Source organism: Lissotriton vulgaris, chromosome 4_1 (assembly GCF_964263255.1).
Source record: "Lissotriton vulgaris chromosome 4_1, aLisVul1.2, whole genome shotgun sequence".
In the NCBI taxonomy this organism is placed as follows: Eukaryota; Metazoa; Chordata; class Amphibia; order Caudata; family Salamandridae; genus Lissotriton; species Lissotriton vulgaris.
The window spans coordinates 1,127,378,601-1,127,394,768 of record NC_141691.1 but is presented as its reverse complement, the minus strand read 5'-3'; positions in this window follow the sequence as shown (position 1 = coordinate 1,127,394,768).

Below are 16,168 nucleotides of genomic sequence, written 5' to 3'. Positions count from 1 at the left end.
CAAATCCATTCAGCCGTTCGAGCTAAAAGTGAGTCCAACCGCCCTATGGAAAACTCAATGTTAAAAACGCGTTTTGGGACCCCCCTTTTTTCTCATCCCCCCCTTGACGAAACCCCCCCAAATTTCCAGGAGCTGCTCAGAAACAAAATGTGCCATTTTCCTGAAAATTTCAGCCGATTCCGTCCACAAACGCCAAAGTTATTAGACATAGAATTTTCAGAAATCCCATAGGGAAAAAATCCTAACTATATATACCTACTGGCGACCGCCAGTAGGTAATATATATATATATATATATATTACCTACTGGCAGTCGCCAGTAGGTATATATAGTTAGGATTTTTTCTCTATGGGACTTTTGAAAATTCTATGTCTAATAACTTTGGTGTTTGTGGACGGAATCGGCTGAAATTTTCAGGAAAATGGCACATTTTGTTTCTGAGCAGCCCCTGAAAATTTGGGGGGGTTTTGTCAAGGGGGGGCCAAGAAAAAAGGGGGGTCCCAAAACGCGTTTTTAACATTGAGTTTTCCATAGGGCGTTTGGCCTCACTTTTAGCTCGAACGGCTGAATGGATTTGCACGAAACTTGGCAAAATTGTAGGGATTGTTAGCCCGATGTGCCTTTGCTGGGTCTCAATATATGTGCTCCAGTGGATTTTGAGAAATTAACGTTTAAAAAAACAGATATATCTGTGACAGCGTCCCGGGTAGCGCTCCGGTTCGCGTACTTTTCGCGTAACGGAGCTTTGCGAAGCAAAGCTGATTGGCTCTCCGGTGTCTGTCAACATTCTAAACAGTCCGGAGCGGCCGCCATCTTGTCTCTCGGTAGGATCGAGAGACAAGAAGAGGAGAAAAACGAAGGGGGAATTTAATGAAAGGGGGCAAGGTAGACCCTTCTTGACCCCCTAGGAATGATGTTGGGGTTATTAAAGGGTCCCGTGGGGCAAATAAAAAAAATTGTTTTTTTGCGGTAGAAGCGCTTTCCGGTTCGCGAACCGGGTAGCGAACCGGGACGCGAAACGGGAATTCGCCATTTTGTGTTTCGTTTTAATTAAATTACAAGATGGAGGAAAAACAATGTAAGAAATGGGTATGAGGGGGTACGGGAGACGTATCCTGACCCCCTATGTTTTCTGAGGGTGGTGAGGATGCTCATATATGTTGATACTTGTCTTCCAGCGGCTGCGCGTGAGCATTTTTTTTTTTTTTTTGCTGCGTGACGTCTGTTAACGTTCGATTCGAAGGAAATCAGGAAGTGTTGACCGCCATTTTGACACTGCGAGTAAAGATATTTGTTAGACCTGGCACCTTGGCGTGAGTCTCCCTTCCACTTTTTGCTGATGTGCCTCCGATGTTTTGCTGGTTTTCCGATACTCAGGGCACTGCGCCACGGCTGATCCGTGCCGCAGTGCAAGAGCTCCCTACTGTAAATTGTACATACGATTGGTATCCATGATTGGTGCATTGGATTTACTGTTAGTCCCTAGTAAAGTGCACGAGAGAGTGCCGGGGCTTGTAGATGCCAATACTGCTGGTGGGCCTGCAGCGCTGGTTGCGCCACCCACCGAAGCAGCCGTAAAGATGTGTCTGGGAACTGCGACCGCAGAACCCGCGTGCGGTCTCGTACTGTCACGCTAGCTGGGCAAGTGTCCCCACTTGCCAGCACCGACCCTTCCCTTGACTACATATTAGTCACCCCTATGGTAGGCCTGCGGGCAGGGTGCAATGTAGGTGCAAGGTAGGACAAGCCCTGATGTGCGTGGCTTGTCCTAGTAGTGACTTACACCGAAGACCGTATTTCACTACTGAAGGCTACCTGCTCCATTAGGCCAGACTGAGCTGCGAGGGTTATTACACCCTATAATCCCCGCAGGCTCAAGGAGCATGGTAGTGAGTCATGTTTAGTATGCCTGAACTCAGGATAATGAGATATTTCTTGTAGTCAAGTTTATTTCAGTATCCTGGGTTTGCAAATGCTACTTTTAGAAAGTTAGCATTTGCTTGCTTAACCATTTCAGCCGCCTCTGCTGGTATGTGTATCTGACTGTCTGGGATGTGTGAGTGACAGGGCTGGAGGGATGACAGGTGGTGAATGCGCAGATTACACCTTAGTGGGAGGTAGGAGTGCCTCTTGACTCGAACTGTCACTGTGCTCGACCACCACAATGCTGGCTCCACCCTCCTGGGGAGCGGCGGATGACTCTGCCGGCACCTGGCCCAGGAAGGGCGAAGCCCCCATCAACAAGGTACTCTGGCCACTCCTGTCCGGACAATGCTGGCTCCACCTCCTGTGGGGCGTCTGATGCGCCTGCCCCTCACACTGAAAGCAGACGCCGGAGTACACCCGCGGGGGTACTCCAGAACTGAGAGTGGCTATGCAAAGGCCCCCCTGGCCTGCGAGAACAAAAGAATTGGCCTATAAAAGACGGAGCCCTGCTCCTTGAAAATTAGATCCGGTTTGGGCCACAGACAGACTCTGCCCTACGAGAAGGACCGTGAGAGACAAGGAAGGGTGCTGACTCTTGCCTGTGTCTGGTGCCTTGCTGCTGAAGGAGAGGAAGACAATAAGACTACGAAAAGACTTTTGTGCTACTTGTGCCAAACTCTGCAAAGAGATCTCCAAGGGCTTGCAACTGAACTTGCCCCCTGACCAGCGTCCCAGGACCAGTGGACGCTACCCCCTTGGAAGAAAGCGACTGCGGGTGCTGATCATTGCCGCGGCACTGACGGAGGAATCTCCTCTAAGGCATCAACGACCTCCCGACCACCGTGACCGGGGCCCAACGCAACAGCGAAAGCAAAGTGAGGACCAGCCGCCGCTGGCCCGAACACCGTGACCGCAACTGCACCGGGAGCCCGAGAACAAAGCGAAGGAGGACCCGTCCGGTCCGAGCTATCGAGGGGACTGCATAGCGAGCAGTCACTCACCTGCAAGGACGGACAGTTGCCCTACGAGAATCCGCAAGGTCGGTAAGCCTGCCCGACAGCCCAGCTGTGAGCCCACAGCTGCACCGACATTTGGCTGGGTACGTCCTGCACTTGGGGACCGTACTGCCACTTGTTACCACCGCACAGCCGCCGCCTCCAGGGTCGGAGCGGACGACGAGGAAAGGACCCTGCCGCCACAGAACACCGCTGCCCCGGACGACCAGTGACCTGCTCGGCCGAAGAGCCGCAACGATCAGCGACCCCGGGAAGGCAACGCGACGTGGGACAGATCCCTTGGAAGCCGCCGGCTCCACAAGAACATTGAGTACCACCGGCCTACGGGCCTCAAGAGAACTTCCATACGAACTGTGGTAACCCGAATTAAGTAACCTGCAACCATCTTCATAAAGTTATTGACTGTATTCATAAGCCTGCTTAAAATCTATATAAAGATATATATTTTTACAAGAATACAGTCTGGTCTCGTTGTGTGGTGGGTTGGTTGTAAAGGTGTACTGTTGCAAGTGTTTAACCCTATGTGCCCCAAAGATTAGCCTACGACTGCTTAAGCCACACTACCTAGAGGGTAAGCAGAGGTTGTCTGGAAGGTAACCCTCAGCCCTGACGAGGAAGAGAGAGTCCCTGCTTGTCGCTAGTGTTGCACTGCGCCAACTAGAGCCTCCCCCTTCCTACATTGGACGCAGCGGTGAGGATTTCGAATTTACACTTGCGATAGTTATACCTGAGCTTCTGACCACTACACAAGGATTACGGTACAGTTACTAAACCACAGACTTTGCTTTTTGAAAGAAGATTCCGAGTGCAGAAACCATGCCTGGCACAAAGAGCCTGGATGGAGCGGAGTCCGCGACCTCCGAGGTGTTGGAGGTGGAGTGGGACGCCGCAAAGCTGGATAAATACACCAGAGTTGAACTAAAGTTTTTCTGTAGGAAACTCAAAGTTCCGCACGCTGGCTGCAAAAACAAGCCGGAGCTCTACAAGGCCCTGAAAGCCTGGGTGGAGTCCAGAAAGACCCCGGAGGAGCAAGACGTCCTCGCCGAGCAGAACGCAACGGAGGAGCAGAATGCGCTTGGGGATCTGATCGATCTGGAAAGGCAAGACAGCGAGCACAGCTTGGGTAAAGGCCTGTCGCCAGAAGAGCTGGCGGACAGGAAGGAAACCCGGAATCACGAAAGGAAGTTGGCAGAATTGAAAACCCAGCTGGAGCTGGAAACCAAAAGAATGGCGCTGGAAGAGCGAAAGCACCAGATGGATTATGAAATCAAGATGAGGGAGATAAGTCTCAAGGAGAGAGACTTGGATCGGCCTCCCTCTGGTGGCAGCACATCGCCAGTGCAGGTAGAGTCAAGAGTGCACATCCCGAAGGACGTAGTTAAGGAGTTCTTTAAGGGGGATGACATAGGACAGTGGTTTAGGGCATACGAGGTAGCCATGTCCTCCCACCGGGTCCCTGACAAGGATTGGGGAGCGGGGTTGTGGGGAAGGTTCCTTAGCGAAGGGAGAGATACCTTGCTAGATTTGCCCGTTGAGAATCAGAGATCCTATGCCCACATGAAAGAAGCTTTATTAAACAGGTACGGGCTTACCCCTGAAATGTATAGACAGAAGTTTAGGGGATGTACTAAGCGGCCTGGGAATACGTATGTGGAGTATGTAACTTACTTTTGCAGAGCACTGGATGGTTGGGTGAAAGGTAACAAAGTGAATGATTTTCAAGGTCTCTTTGATTTAATTGCATGGGAGCACTTGTCTGATCACTGTTTTCCTGAGTTACGCCAACACCTGATCGATAGCAAGCTGTCCAACCCGAGGAAGCTTGCTGAGGAGGCGGACCGCTGGCTCAGCACCAGGGTCCACAAGGGTCCCGTGGGAGATTCCGCCAAGAGTGGGCAGGGTCCCCAGCAGAAGAGTGGGGGGGACAAAGGGGGAAAACAGAAAGGGTTCCAAAAAGGCCCCCAAAGTAGTTCCCAAGGGAATCCGCAGCAGGGTTCTCAGCCTCCCCCACCCCCGAAGCAGAATGGGGCCCGACAGGTAAACCTGTTCCAAAGGGGCCCTTCAATTGTTTCAAATGTGGCGAGCCTGGGCACATATCCAGTGACCCCAAGTGTCGCCTATTTGGAAAACCTGCACCCACTGGTGCTCCGCCCCGACAAGTGACTAGCGTTCACCTGGGAGAAGAAATGATGGTCCCGGGGGTGGAGATCCCGTTCACATGACCCTGGTCTCGCTAGGAGACAGTGAGATGATCCCGACGAACTACCTGCCCTCTAACACTAAGAAATATGGGCAGGTGGTGATCATCAATGGTAAGGAAGCTGAGGCTCTTAGAGACACAGGAGCCAGTGTGACTGCAGTGAGGCAGCACCTGGTGTCTCAAGAGCAGGTTGTACCCCATGCCTACTGTAGGGTTATCAACGCTGATAATTCTGAGAGTCAGTGTCCGATGGCTCAAGTTCCCTTCGAGTGGGGGGGGGGTCTCTGGTACTCTGCAGGTCTGTGTGAGAAAAACCATGCCTGTTGACTGTTTGCTAGGGAACGACTTGGAGCACTCCCCTTGGGAAAAGGTGGAGAAAGCGACTCACCTGCGGATGGTGGGTCTGCCTGACTGGGCGTGCGTGACCACCCGGTCGATGGCAGCCAGTAGGGGTGATCGAGAGGTCCTGGGGCCTGATGGAGAGGCCCAGGAACCGGCTTTAGGGAGAAGGCGCAGGGGGCGCGGGAAACCGGCCCCTGAAGTTCCTACGGTCCAGGAGGAGGCAGACCTTGAGGGGGATGCCCTGGAGCCTACAGGGGAACAGATCGCCGAACTGGGGGACCTGCCTGAGCTGACCCATTGGCAGCAAGAAGGAGGACCCTCCAGGGAGAAATTCTGCAGGGAGCAGAAAGAATGCCCTTCTCTCGTGGGTATGCGGCAGCAGGCTGCAGACCAGGCCAATGGTGTTCAGGCCAAAACACATTACGTGTACTGGGAGAACGACCTCCTGTATTCGGAGCCTAAGGCTGCTGAACCTGGGTCAGCCCGTGTGCTGGTGGTACCCCAGAAATTCAGAGCCTTCCTACTGGGTCTGGCTCATGATGTGCCTTTAGCAGGACATTTGGGGATGGACAAGACCTATGACAGGCTTGTCACCCACTTTTACTGGCCCCAAATGCATAAAAGCTCAGACGCTTATTGCAGAACCTGTCCGACTTGCCAGGCAAGTGGGAAGACGGGAGGGAAGAACAAGGCTCCCCTCCAACCCTTCCCTGTGGTCGGTACGCCATTCCAGCGAGTGGGTATTGACATCGTTGGGCCTCTGGACCCCAAGACAGCCATGGGCAACAGGTTCATCCTGGTCTTGGTGGACCATGCCACCCGGTACCCTGAAGCCATCCCTCTGAGGACAGTGACGGCTCCCGTGGTGGGGCGTGCACTGATGGGAATTTTCTCACGAGTAGGATTCCCTCTAGAGGTGGTGAGCGACAGGGGGACCAATTTCATATCGAAATATATGAAGTCCCTTTGGCAGGAGTGTGGCGTAACGTACAAGTTCACCACACCCTACCATCCCCAAGGTAACGGGTTGGTTGAAAGATTCAACCGAACCCTCAAAGGCATGATAATGGGCCTGGAAGGTCCGATGAGGCGTAAGTGGGACGTCCTCTTGCCATGCCTGCTGTTCGCATATCGCGAGGTACCACAGAAGTCCCTAGGGTTCAGCCCCTTTGAACTGCTGTACGGTCACCCCGTGAGAGGACCACTGAGTTTGGTAAAGGAAGGCTGGGAGCAATCTCCCAGGAAACCTCCCCAGAATGTATATAGCTACATGCTGGCCTTCAGAAACCAGACCAGACGCTTCAGACAACTTGCCGAGGCAAATCTGGAAGCGAGCCAGGAAGAAATGAAGCGGTGGTACGATCAGAATGCCACTCTGGTCGAGCTTCAGCCTGGACAGGAGGTGTATGTCTTGGCCCCAGTGGAGCCCTGTGCCCTTCAAGATAAGTGGACAGGACCATTTGAGGTTGTGGAGCGCAAGAGCCCCGTGACATACTTGGTGGACATGAAGACGCACAGGAACCCTTTGCGGGTCCTACATGTCAACCGCCTCAAGCCCCACTTGCGAAGGTCCGAAGTGGGCATGTTGTTGGCAACCGATGACGGAATGGAGGAGGAGTCGGAGCCTCTTCCTGACCTCTTGGTGGCCTGTGAGAAGGATGGGTCTGTGGATGGAGTTATCCTCTCACCCTCCCTGACCGCCGAACAACAGGAGGACTGCCGCCAGTTGCTGGGGCAGTTTCCAGACCTGTTCTCCCTGGTTCCGAGTGTCACAGATTGGTGCGTCCAGGATGTGGACACTGGAGACAGCTTACCGGTGAAGCACAAGGCTTACCGGGTAACTGACAGGGTCCGGGCCTGCATCAAGGAGGAGGTCTACAAGATGCTTGCCCTCGGGGTGGTTGAGTCTTCCAGCAGTCCTTGGTCCAGCCCCGTGGTCTTGGTTCCGAAGGCTGCTGCGCCGGGAGCCACACCCGAACTCCGGTTCTGTGTGGACTACAGAGGACTCAATTCAGTCACGAAGACTGACGCGCACCCCATCCCCAGAGCTGACGAGCTCATTGATCGGCTAGGGGCTGCCCGGTTTCTCAGCACGTTTGATTTGACGTCTGGGTACTGGCAGATCGCCTTGACCGATGGGGCAAAGGAGAGGTCGGCATTCTCTACACCAGATGGGCATTTCCAGTTCCGGGTTATGCCATTTGGAATGAAGAATGCCCCTGCCACCTTTCAGAGATTGGTCAACCAGGTGTTGGCTGGACTGGACGAGTTCAGTGCCGCCTACCTGGATGACATCGCGGTGTTCAGCGGCACCTGGCCCGAACACCTGCGACACCTCTGGGAAGTGTTGATGGCCCTGCGCAGAGCAGGCCTCACAATCAAGGCAAGCAAGTGCCAGATTGGGCAGGGCTCAGTGGTGTACTTGGGACACCAAGTTGGGAGTGGCAAGGTAGCCCCCTTGCAGCCCAAAATCGAAACCATCCTGGCTTGGGAACCCCCCAAGACCCAGACTGCAGTGAGAGCCTTCCTGGGGCTCACTGGGTATTACAGGAGGTTTGTCAAGGGCTATGGCACGATCGTGACCCCCTTGACAGAGCTGACTTCGAAAAAGCAGCCCAGGAATGTGATTTGGACTGACACCTGTCAGAAGGCTTTCGACACCCTGAAGACTGCCATGTGCACGGCGCCCGTGCTCCTGGCCCCAGATTTCTCCAAGGAGTTCATTGTGCAAACAGACGCTTCAGAGCATGGTGTAGGGGCTGTTCTTTCACAGATGACTGAGGAGGGCTTTGACCAACCCGTAGCCTTCATAAGTCGGAGGTTACTTCCACGGGAAAGTAGGTGGAGTGCAATAGAGCGTGAAGCATTTGCTGTGGTCTGGGCGCTGAAGAAGCTAAGACCCTACTTGTTTGGGTCTCACTTCCGAGTTCAGACGGACCACAGGCCCCTCAGATGGTTGATGCAAATGAGGGGTGAGAACCCGAAACTGTTGAGGTGGTCCATTTCTCTACAGAGTATGGACTTTACGGTGGAACACCGCCCTGGCACCGATCACGCCAACGCTGACGGTCTGTCCAGATTTTTCCGCCTTAGTGATGTGGAACTCCCTGGGGAAGGGTAGTTCCCCCCACATTTCAGCTGGAGGGGACACATGTTAGACCTGGCACCTTGGTGTGAGTCTCCCTTCCACTTTTTGCTGATGTGCCTCCGATGTTTTGCTGGTTTTCCGATACTCAGGGCACTGCGCCATGGCTGATCCGTGCCGCAGTGCAAGTGCTCCCTACTGTAAATTGTACATACGATTGGTATCCATGATTGGTGCATTGGATTTACTGTTAGTCCCTAGTAAAGTGCACGAGAGAGTGCCGGGGCTTGTAGATGCCAATACTGCTGGTGGGCCTGCAGCGCTGGTTGCGCCACCCACCGAAGCAGCCGTAAAGATGTGTCTGGGAACTGCGACCGCAGAACCCGCGTGCGGTCTCGTACTGTCACGCTAGCTGGGCAAGTGTCCCCACTTGCCAGCACCGACCCTTCCCTTGACTACATATTAGTCACCCCTATGGTAGGCCTGCGGGCAGGGTGCGTTGTAGGTGCAAGGTAGGACAAGCCCTGATGTGCGTGGCTTGTCCTAGTAGTGACTTACACCGAAGACCGTATTTCACTACTGAAGGCTACCTGCTCCATTAGGCCAGACTGAGCTGCGAGGGTTATTACACCCTATAATCCCCGCAGGCTCAAGGAGCATGGTAGTGAGTCATGTTTAGTATGCCTGAACTCAGGATAATGAGATATTTCTTGTAGTCAAGTTTATTTCAGTATCCTGGGTTTGCAAATGCTACTTTTAGAAAGTTAGCATTTGCTTGCTTAACCATTTCAGCCGCCTCTGCTGGTATGTGTATCTGACTGTCTGGGATGTGTGAGTGACAGGGCTGGAGGGATGACAGGTGGTGAATGCGCAGATTACACCTTAGTGGGAGGTAGGAGTGCCTCTTGACTCGAACTGTCACTGTGCTCGACCACCACAATGCTGGCTCCACCCTCCTGGGGAGCGGCGGATGACTCTGCCGGCACCTGGCCCAGGAAGGGCGAAGCCCCCATCAACAAGGTACTCTGGCCACTCCTGTCCGGACAATGCTGGCTCCACCTCCTGTGGGGCGTCTGATGCGCCTGCCCCTCACACTGAAAGCAGACACCAGAGTACACCCGCGGGGGTACTCCAGAACTGAGAGTGGCTATGCAAAGGCCCCCCTGGCCTGCGAGAACAAAAGAATTGGCCTATAAAAGACGGAGCCCTGCTCCTTGAAAATTAGATCCGGTTTGGGCCACAGACAGACTCTGCCCTACGAGAAGGACCGTGAGAGACAAGGAAGGGTGCTGACTCTTGCCTGTGTCTGGTGCCTTGCTGCTGAAGGAGAGGAAGACAATAAGACTACGAAAAGACTTTTGTGCTACTTGTGCCAAACTCTGCAAAGAGATCTCCAAGGGCTTGCAACTGAACTTGCCCCCTGACCAGCGTCCCAGGACCAGTGGACCCTACCCCCTTGGAAGAAAGCGACTGCGGGTGCTGATCATCGCCGCGGCACTGACGGAGGAATCTCCTCTAAGGCATCAACGACCTCCCGACCACCGTGACCGGGGCCCAACGCAACAGCGAAAGCAAAGTGAGGACCAGCCGCCGCTGGCCCGAACACCGTGACCGCAACTGCACCGGGAGCCCGAGAACAAAGCGAAGGAGGACCCGTCCGGTCCGAGCTATCGAGGGGACTGCATAGCGAGCAGTCACTCACCTGCAAGGACGGACATTTGCCCTACGAGAATCCGCAAGGTCGGTAAGCCTGCCCGACAGCCCAGCTGTGAGCCCACAGCTGCACCGACATTTGGCTGGGTACGTCCTGCACTTGGGGACCGTACTGCCACTTGTTACCACCGCACAGCCGCCGCCTCCAGGGTCGGAGCGGACGACGAGGAAAGGACCCTGCCGCCACAGAACACCGCTGCCCCGGACGACCAGTGACCTGCTCGGCCGAAGAGCCGCAACGATCAGCGACCCCGGGAAGGCAACGCGACGTGGGACAGATCCCTTGGAAGCCGCCGGCTCCACAAGAACATTGAGTACCACCGGCCTACGGGCCTCAAGAGAACTTCCATACGAACTGTGGTAACCCGAATTAAGTAACCTGCAACCATCTTCATAAAGTTATTGACTGTATTCATAAGCCTGCTTAAAATCTATATAAAGATATATATTTTTACAAGAATACAGTCTGGTCTCGTTGTGTGGTGGGTTGGTTGTAAAGGTGTACTGTTGCAAGTGTTTAACCCTATGTGCCCCAAAGATTAGCCTACGACTGCTTAAGCCACACTACCTAGAGGGTAAGCAGAGGTTGTCTGGAAGGTAACCCTCAGCCCTGACGAGGAAGAGAGAGTCCCTGCTTGTCGCTAGTGTTGCACTGCGCCAACTAGAGCCTCCCCCTTCCTACAATATTGTTAAAAATAATTGTTATAAATTAATCCGTATTGATAAACATTGTCTGCACCATCTTGCTTTTTTTCCAATGCCACACTTTTGTCATGCACGGCAGCCATTTTAGATGCCTTGATCAGACCCACTCTCTGCACGCCGCCGATTGTGACGTCTGTTAACGTTCGATTCGAAGGAAATCAGGAAGTGTTGACCGCCATTTAGACACTGCGAGTAAATATATTGTTAAAAATAATTGTTATAAATTAATCTGTATTGATAAACATTGTCTGCGCCATCTTGCTTTTTTTCCAATGCCACACTTTTGTCGTGCACGGCAGCCATTTTAGATGCCTTGACCAGACCCACTCTCTGCACGCCGCCGATCCTCAGCATGGCTCCCCACCCTCGCAAGCATCTCCCCCACGCATTGGTCACACCCGCTCTCTCTCTTATGCATGGGCCATAAACCTCTCCCCATCTGCGCTGCTCTTCCTTGAGAATCACACCCTGTGCCCGCCCGACACCTCCATTTCACCCTGTTCACTACCGCACCCTCTGACACTCCTCTTCCTTTGTGTCTGATTGTCCAGGCCGGTCCCAGGCTATCACCTAGCCCTGCGGATGTAGTTTATGGCCTCAACTGTAAAGAATCACCCCTCTTCAAAGGAGTTACAGTAGATCAAGGCCCCCACCCCATGAGATCCGTCACACCACACGAGTTCCTACTATCTTATAACGATTCTGTATTGTGATTGGGGAGGGGATTCTCACTGTGAGGGTGTGTGGGACCGAGCCTGAAGCGGAAGATTCCAGGGATGCCTTTTTGTACATCAAAGTCTTCACAATTATGTGTCACATTAAAAATATATAGCACTCCAACAAAGTAGTAGGATTTTAACACTTTAATAACTTATAAATATATACAACGCACCAAAAACAGTAAACACGTTAAAAAAAATTTATTAAACAAAAGCAACAAAGGTCAGTAGCGGTCTGTTGTGCGAATAGTCCGAAGGCAGCACAACGCGCTGAGATCTGGACGGCACCCAGGTGATGTCCTTTACTTGCCGCACAGGTCTCGGCATCCTACAATGCTGCACCTAAAAACGGCGTGGGGCGCCCCGGGGGGGGGGAGGCGGCGTGAACGGGCCTCCCCAGCTGGAGGCTCGTCTGCTGTAGTGGGGCGCCCCTTTACCGTTTCAGTGTCCATTCAGCGGTTTTCCGCCCGCTTTTGCTGCACTGTGCCTCATCCGCCATTCAGCTGTTTACCGCCCGCTCTTGCGGCTACAGCATCTCGCCCACCATCTAGTTGAATTGCGCCCACTCTTGCGGTGCAGTGATAGGCGGCTGCCACAGGACTCTTAAACTGGCGGCCGGCTCTTCGGACTTTGGCCTGGTCCACTAAAATGGCCCTGGGACACCATGGAACTCGGACGCTTGCCTGCTAGGGCTTGGGCCCCATTCTCGAAAGCTTCCCCTCAGCCTTGAAGATTCTACAAAAGTCATGGGGGGCCCCGACTCCCGCAGGCTTCCGGTGGGGAGCGGCTGCCATGATTGCTTACGGAATGGCCACGACGGAGCTACGAGATGGTGGTGCTCTCATGCTGACGCCAGCTTCAGTCTGAAACATCCAGAAACACTGTAGACTATCAATTCGATGACCTGCGGTGGAGCCTCAACGTGACCCGGTAGGGAAGAACTTGCCCTCCCCTCTTTTGACTGATGGTTCTTGTTGCCTGTCCCCTCTGTTGTCATCTAACGGAACCTTTTTGGATTGCCGAGTGAGAAAAAAAAAGGAGGGGCTTTCATCGTTTGGGAAAAAAAATGTTTTAATCCAATGAAAAGTGTTATTTTTAGGTCATATTATCAAGCATTTCATCATTAGGAAACCAAAAGTGAAATGAACCAATGAAAAGTTTTATAAACAAGTCACATGACATGTTATGCGGCTTTGGGCTATAAAAAGCCTACAAAATCCATTGGCCTGTGAGGCGGCGTCAGTAGCGGACCGATGTGCGAATAGGCCGAAGGCAGCACAACACGCCGAGATCCAGATGGCACCGAGGTGGTGTCCAGCAAGTTGCCGCACTGGTGTGGCCATCCTACAATGCTGCGCCGAAAGACGGCGTGGGGTGCCCGGGGGGGCGGGGCGGCGCGAACTGGCCTCTCCCCCCTCCCTAGGTAGAGGCACCTCATGTGCAGTGCGGCGCCCTTTGCTGTTTCACTGGCAGTTCAGCAGAGTTGCGCCCACTCTTGCGGCACAGTGCCTCACCCTCCATCCAGCTGAGTTTCGCCCGCTCTTGCGGTACAGCGACTCGCCCGCCATCCAGCTGAGTTTCGCCCGCTCTTGCGGTACAGTGACTCACCCGCCATCCAGCTGAATTTCGCCCACTCTTGCGGTACAGTGACTCGAACGTGCCGAGATCCGGATGGCACCGAGGTGGTGTCCAGCAAGTTTCACTGGTGTGGCCATCCTACAATGCTGCGCCGAGAGACGGCGTGGGGTGCCCGGGGGGGGAGGCAGTGCAAACGGGCCTCTCCCTCCTCCCCAGGTGGAGGCACCTCATCTGCAGTGGGGCGCCTCTTAGCGTTTCACTCGCCTTCCAGCTGAGTTCCGCCCGCTCTTGCGGTACTGCGACTCACCCACCATCTAGCTGAATTGCGGTTACTCTTGTGGTACAGCGATAGCCGGCTGCAACAGGACTCTCAAAATGGTGGCCAGCTCTTTGGATTTGGGCCTGGTCCACTAAAATGGCCCTGGGACACCTTGGAACTCAGACGCTTGCCTGCTAGGGCATGGGCCCCATTCACGAAAGCGTCCCCTCTTTTGACTGATTGTTCTTGTTGCCTATCTCTTCTGTTGTCATTTAACGGAACCTTTTTGGACTGCCGAAAGGGGTTCTGGTCCGACCGCTTGTTGGTGGAGACATTTTGACTATATCCTGGACCTGCCCGGCCTTGCCCAAAATGGCGCCGGTATAAATGGGACGCGTAACTCCTTGTTGTGTACTGGTTGCCCAACCTTGATATCACGAGATACGTATGCAGTTTTGAAGCACATGGCGGGCGGGGACGAGTACTGATTGAACATTTGGACATCCCTATTGATATTAAGTTCTGATGTGTTATTGATTACTGTACTATTGAAAGATCGAATTAACGTCACTCATGGTACTTGCCCACAAATGTATATCTAGATAATTTTATTGTAACTGGCCCTGTCGTACTTTAATTATAAAATGTACGTCCACCGATTCCGCAACTGTTAGACACCTTAGTTCTTGGAACCTAATGGCCCGCCCGTTACGTTCTTCTACAATGTAAATGTCCCCTCATCATATACGATTCCAGTTTGCTCCGTGGCCGGCCCACATGATTATAGGCCCGTATTTGTATACTGACATTTTCACAATAAAGGTTTTTAAAACAAAACATGGTAGTAGTACCTTTTTTGGTAAAGTTTTGAATAATAGCCACTGTTTTCGAATCAGTAAAAGGCAAGTGAAATAAAGCAGCCCGATTACATGACGGTTTAAAGGTATAATACGCAGGAACGCAGTAAAGATAAATGGTCAAGGGCTGTTGTGTTTTCCACTCCTGCAACATAAAGTGATCGATAAGAATCCGATATTCATGCCTATCAGCGACTAAGACAGCAGGCCGAGCCTCTTTTGCTCAACGTCTCCCTCATGGGACGAAGAAACGCCCTTTTTCTCGAAATAGGAATATTTTACTTGCAGGACAGTTGTAAATTTCCCGGGAAAATACATTAGCCTGGAACATTGTTAGTGATAAACTGTAAATGCATCTGGGTCCTTTGCTTTACAAGTCAGAGTGAGAAAAAAAAGGTGGGGCTTTCATCATTTGGGAAAAAAAAATGTTCGAAAGCAATGAAAAGTGTTATTTTTAGGTCATATGACCAAGCCTTTCATCATTAGAATAACAAAAGTAAAATGAACCAATGAAAAGTTTTATTAACAAGTCACATGACCTGTTATGCTTACGTTACGCGCTGCGTGCCGCGCTCTGGATAGTTTCCGCGAAGCTGCGCCTCGCGCACCGGAGCACTTCCGGGTGCGCTAACGCGGCGCGTCATATGACGCATTACGCGACAACGCATGTCCAGAATATAGTCAAAATGTCTCCACCAACCAGCGGTCGGAACACAACCCCTTTAAGCAGTCCAAAAAGTTCTGTTAAATGACAAGAGAAGGGACAGGCAACAAGAACTATCAATCAAAGAGGGGAGGGCAAGTTCTTCTCTACCGGGTCACGTTGGGGCTCCACCGGAACTGATCGAATTGGTAGTCTACAGTGTTTCTGGATGTTTCAGACTGAAGCTGGCGTTAGCATGAGAGCACCACCATCTCGTGGCTACGTTGAGGCCATTCTGCGAGCAATCATGGCAGTCGCTCCCCATCGGTAGTCTACGGGAGTCGGGGGTCCCGGTGACTGTTGTAGAATCTTCAAGGCTGAGGGGACTCTTTTGGGAATGGGGCCCATGCCCTAGCAGTCAAGCGTCCGAGTCCACGGTTGCCCAGAGCCATCTTTGCAGGCCAGGCCCAAGTCTGTGGAGCAGACCGCCATTTCGTGAGCTCCGTAGCAGCCGCCTGTCGCTGTACCGCAAGATTGGGTGCAATTCCGTTGGATGGCGGGTGAGACGTTGTAATAGCAGGAGCAGGCGCAATTCAGCTGGCCGAGCGAGGCACTGTGTCGCAAGAGCGGGCGCAAGTCAGCTGGTCGAGTGAAGCGCTGGGGTGTAGCTGAGAAACCTCCACCTGGGGAGGTGGGGGAGGCTCGTTCGCGCCGCCTCTCCCTTCTACTGCACCCCACGCCGTCTCCTGGCGCAGGTATATGTGATGGTCGGACCAGGGCACCGCAGGACGTGTCTTCAGGTCAAACGGATTGTGGGACAAGGTGTGGAGCAGGCGCAATTATCTCGGGGGCCTCCGTCAAGCTGTTCAGGGAGGCACCGCATCACATTGTGTTCCAATGCAGTCAGGTCCACAAACAGCCCCCACTTACTTTGAGAATAGTGAAGCTGCGGCAGGTGCAAATAAGCTTCAGACAGTGTTACAAGCGCTGCTCCGAACCCTCAACTATGGCACCCAACATCCAGGACTTATGCCATTTGTGCAAGGCAGTGACATCGAAGCATCTCAGGGACCAACCAACATACCATATCCATAGTCCTTCCCACAACCTCTGCCTTCCTTCTT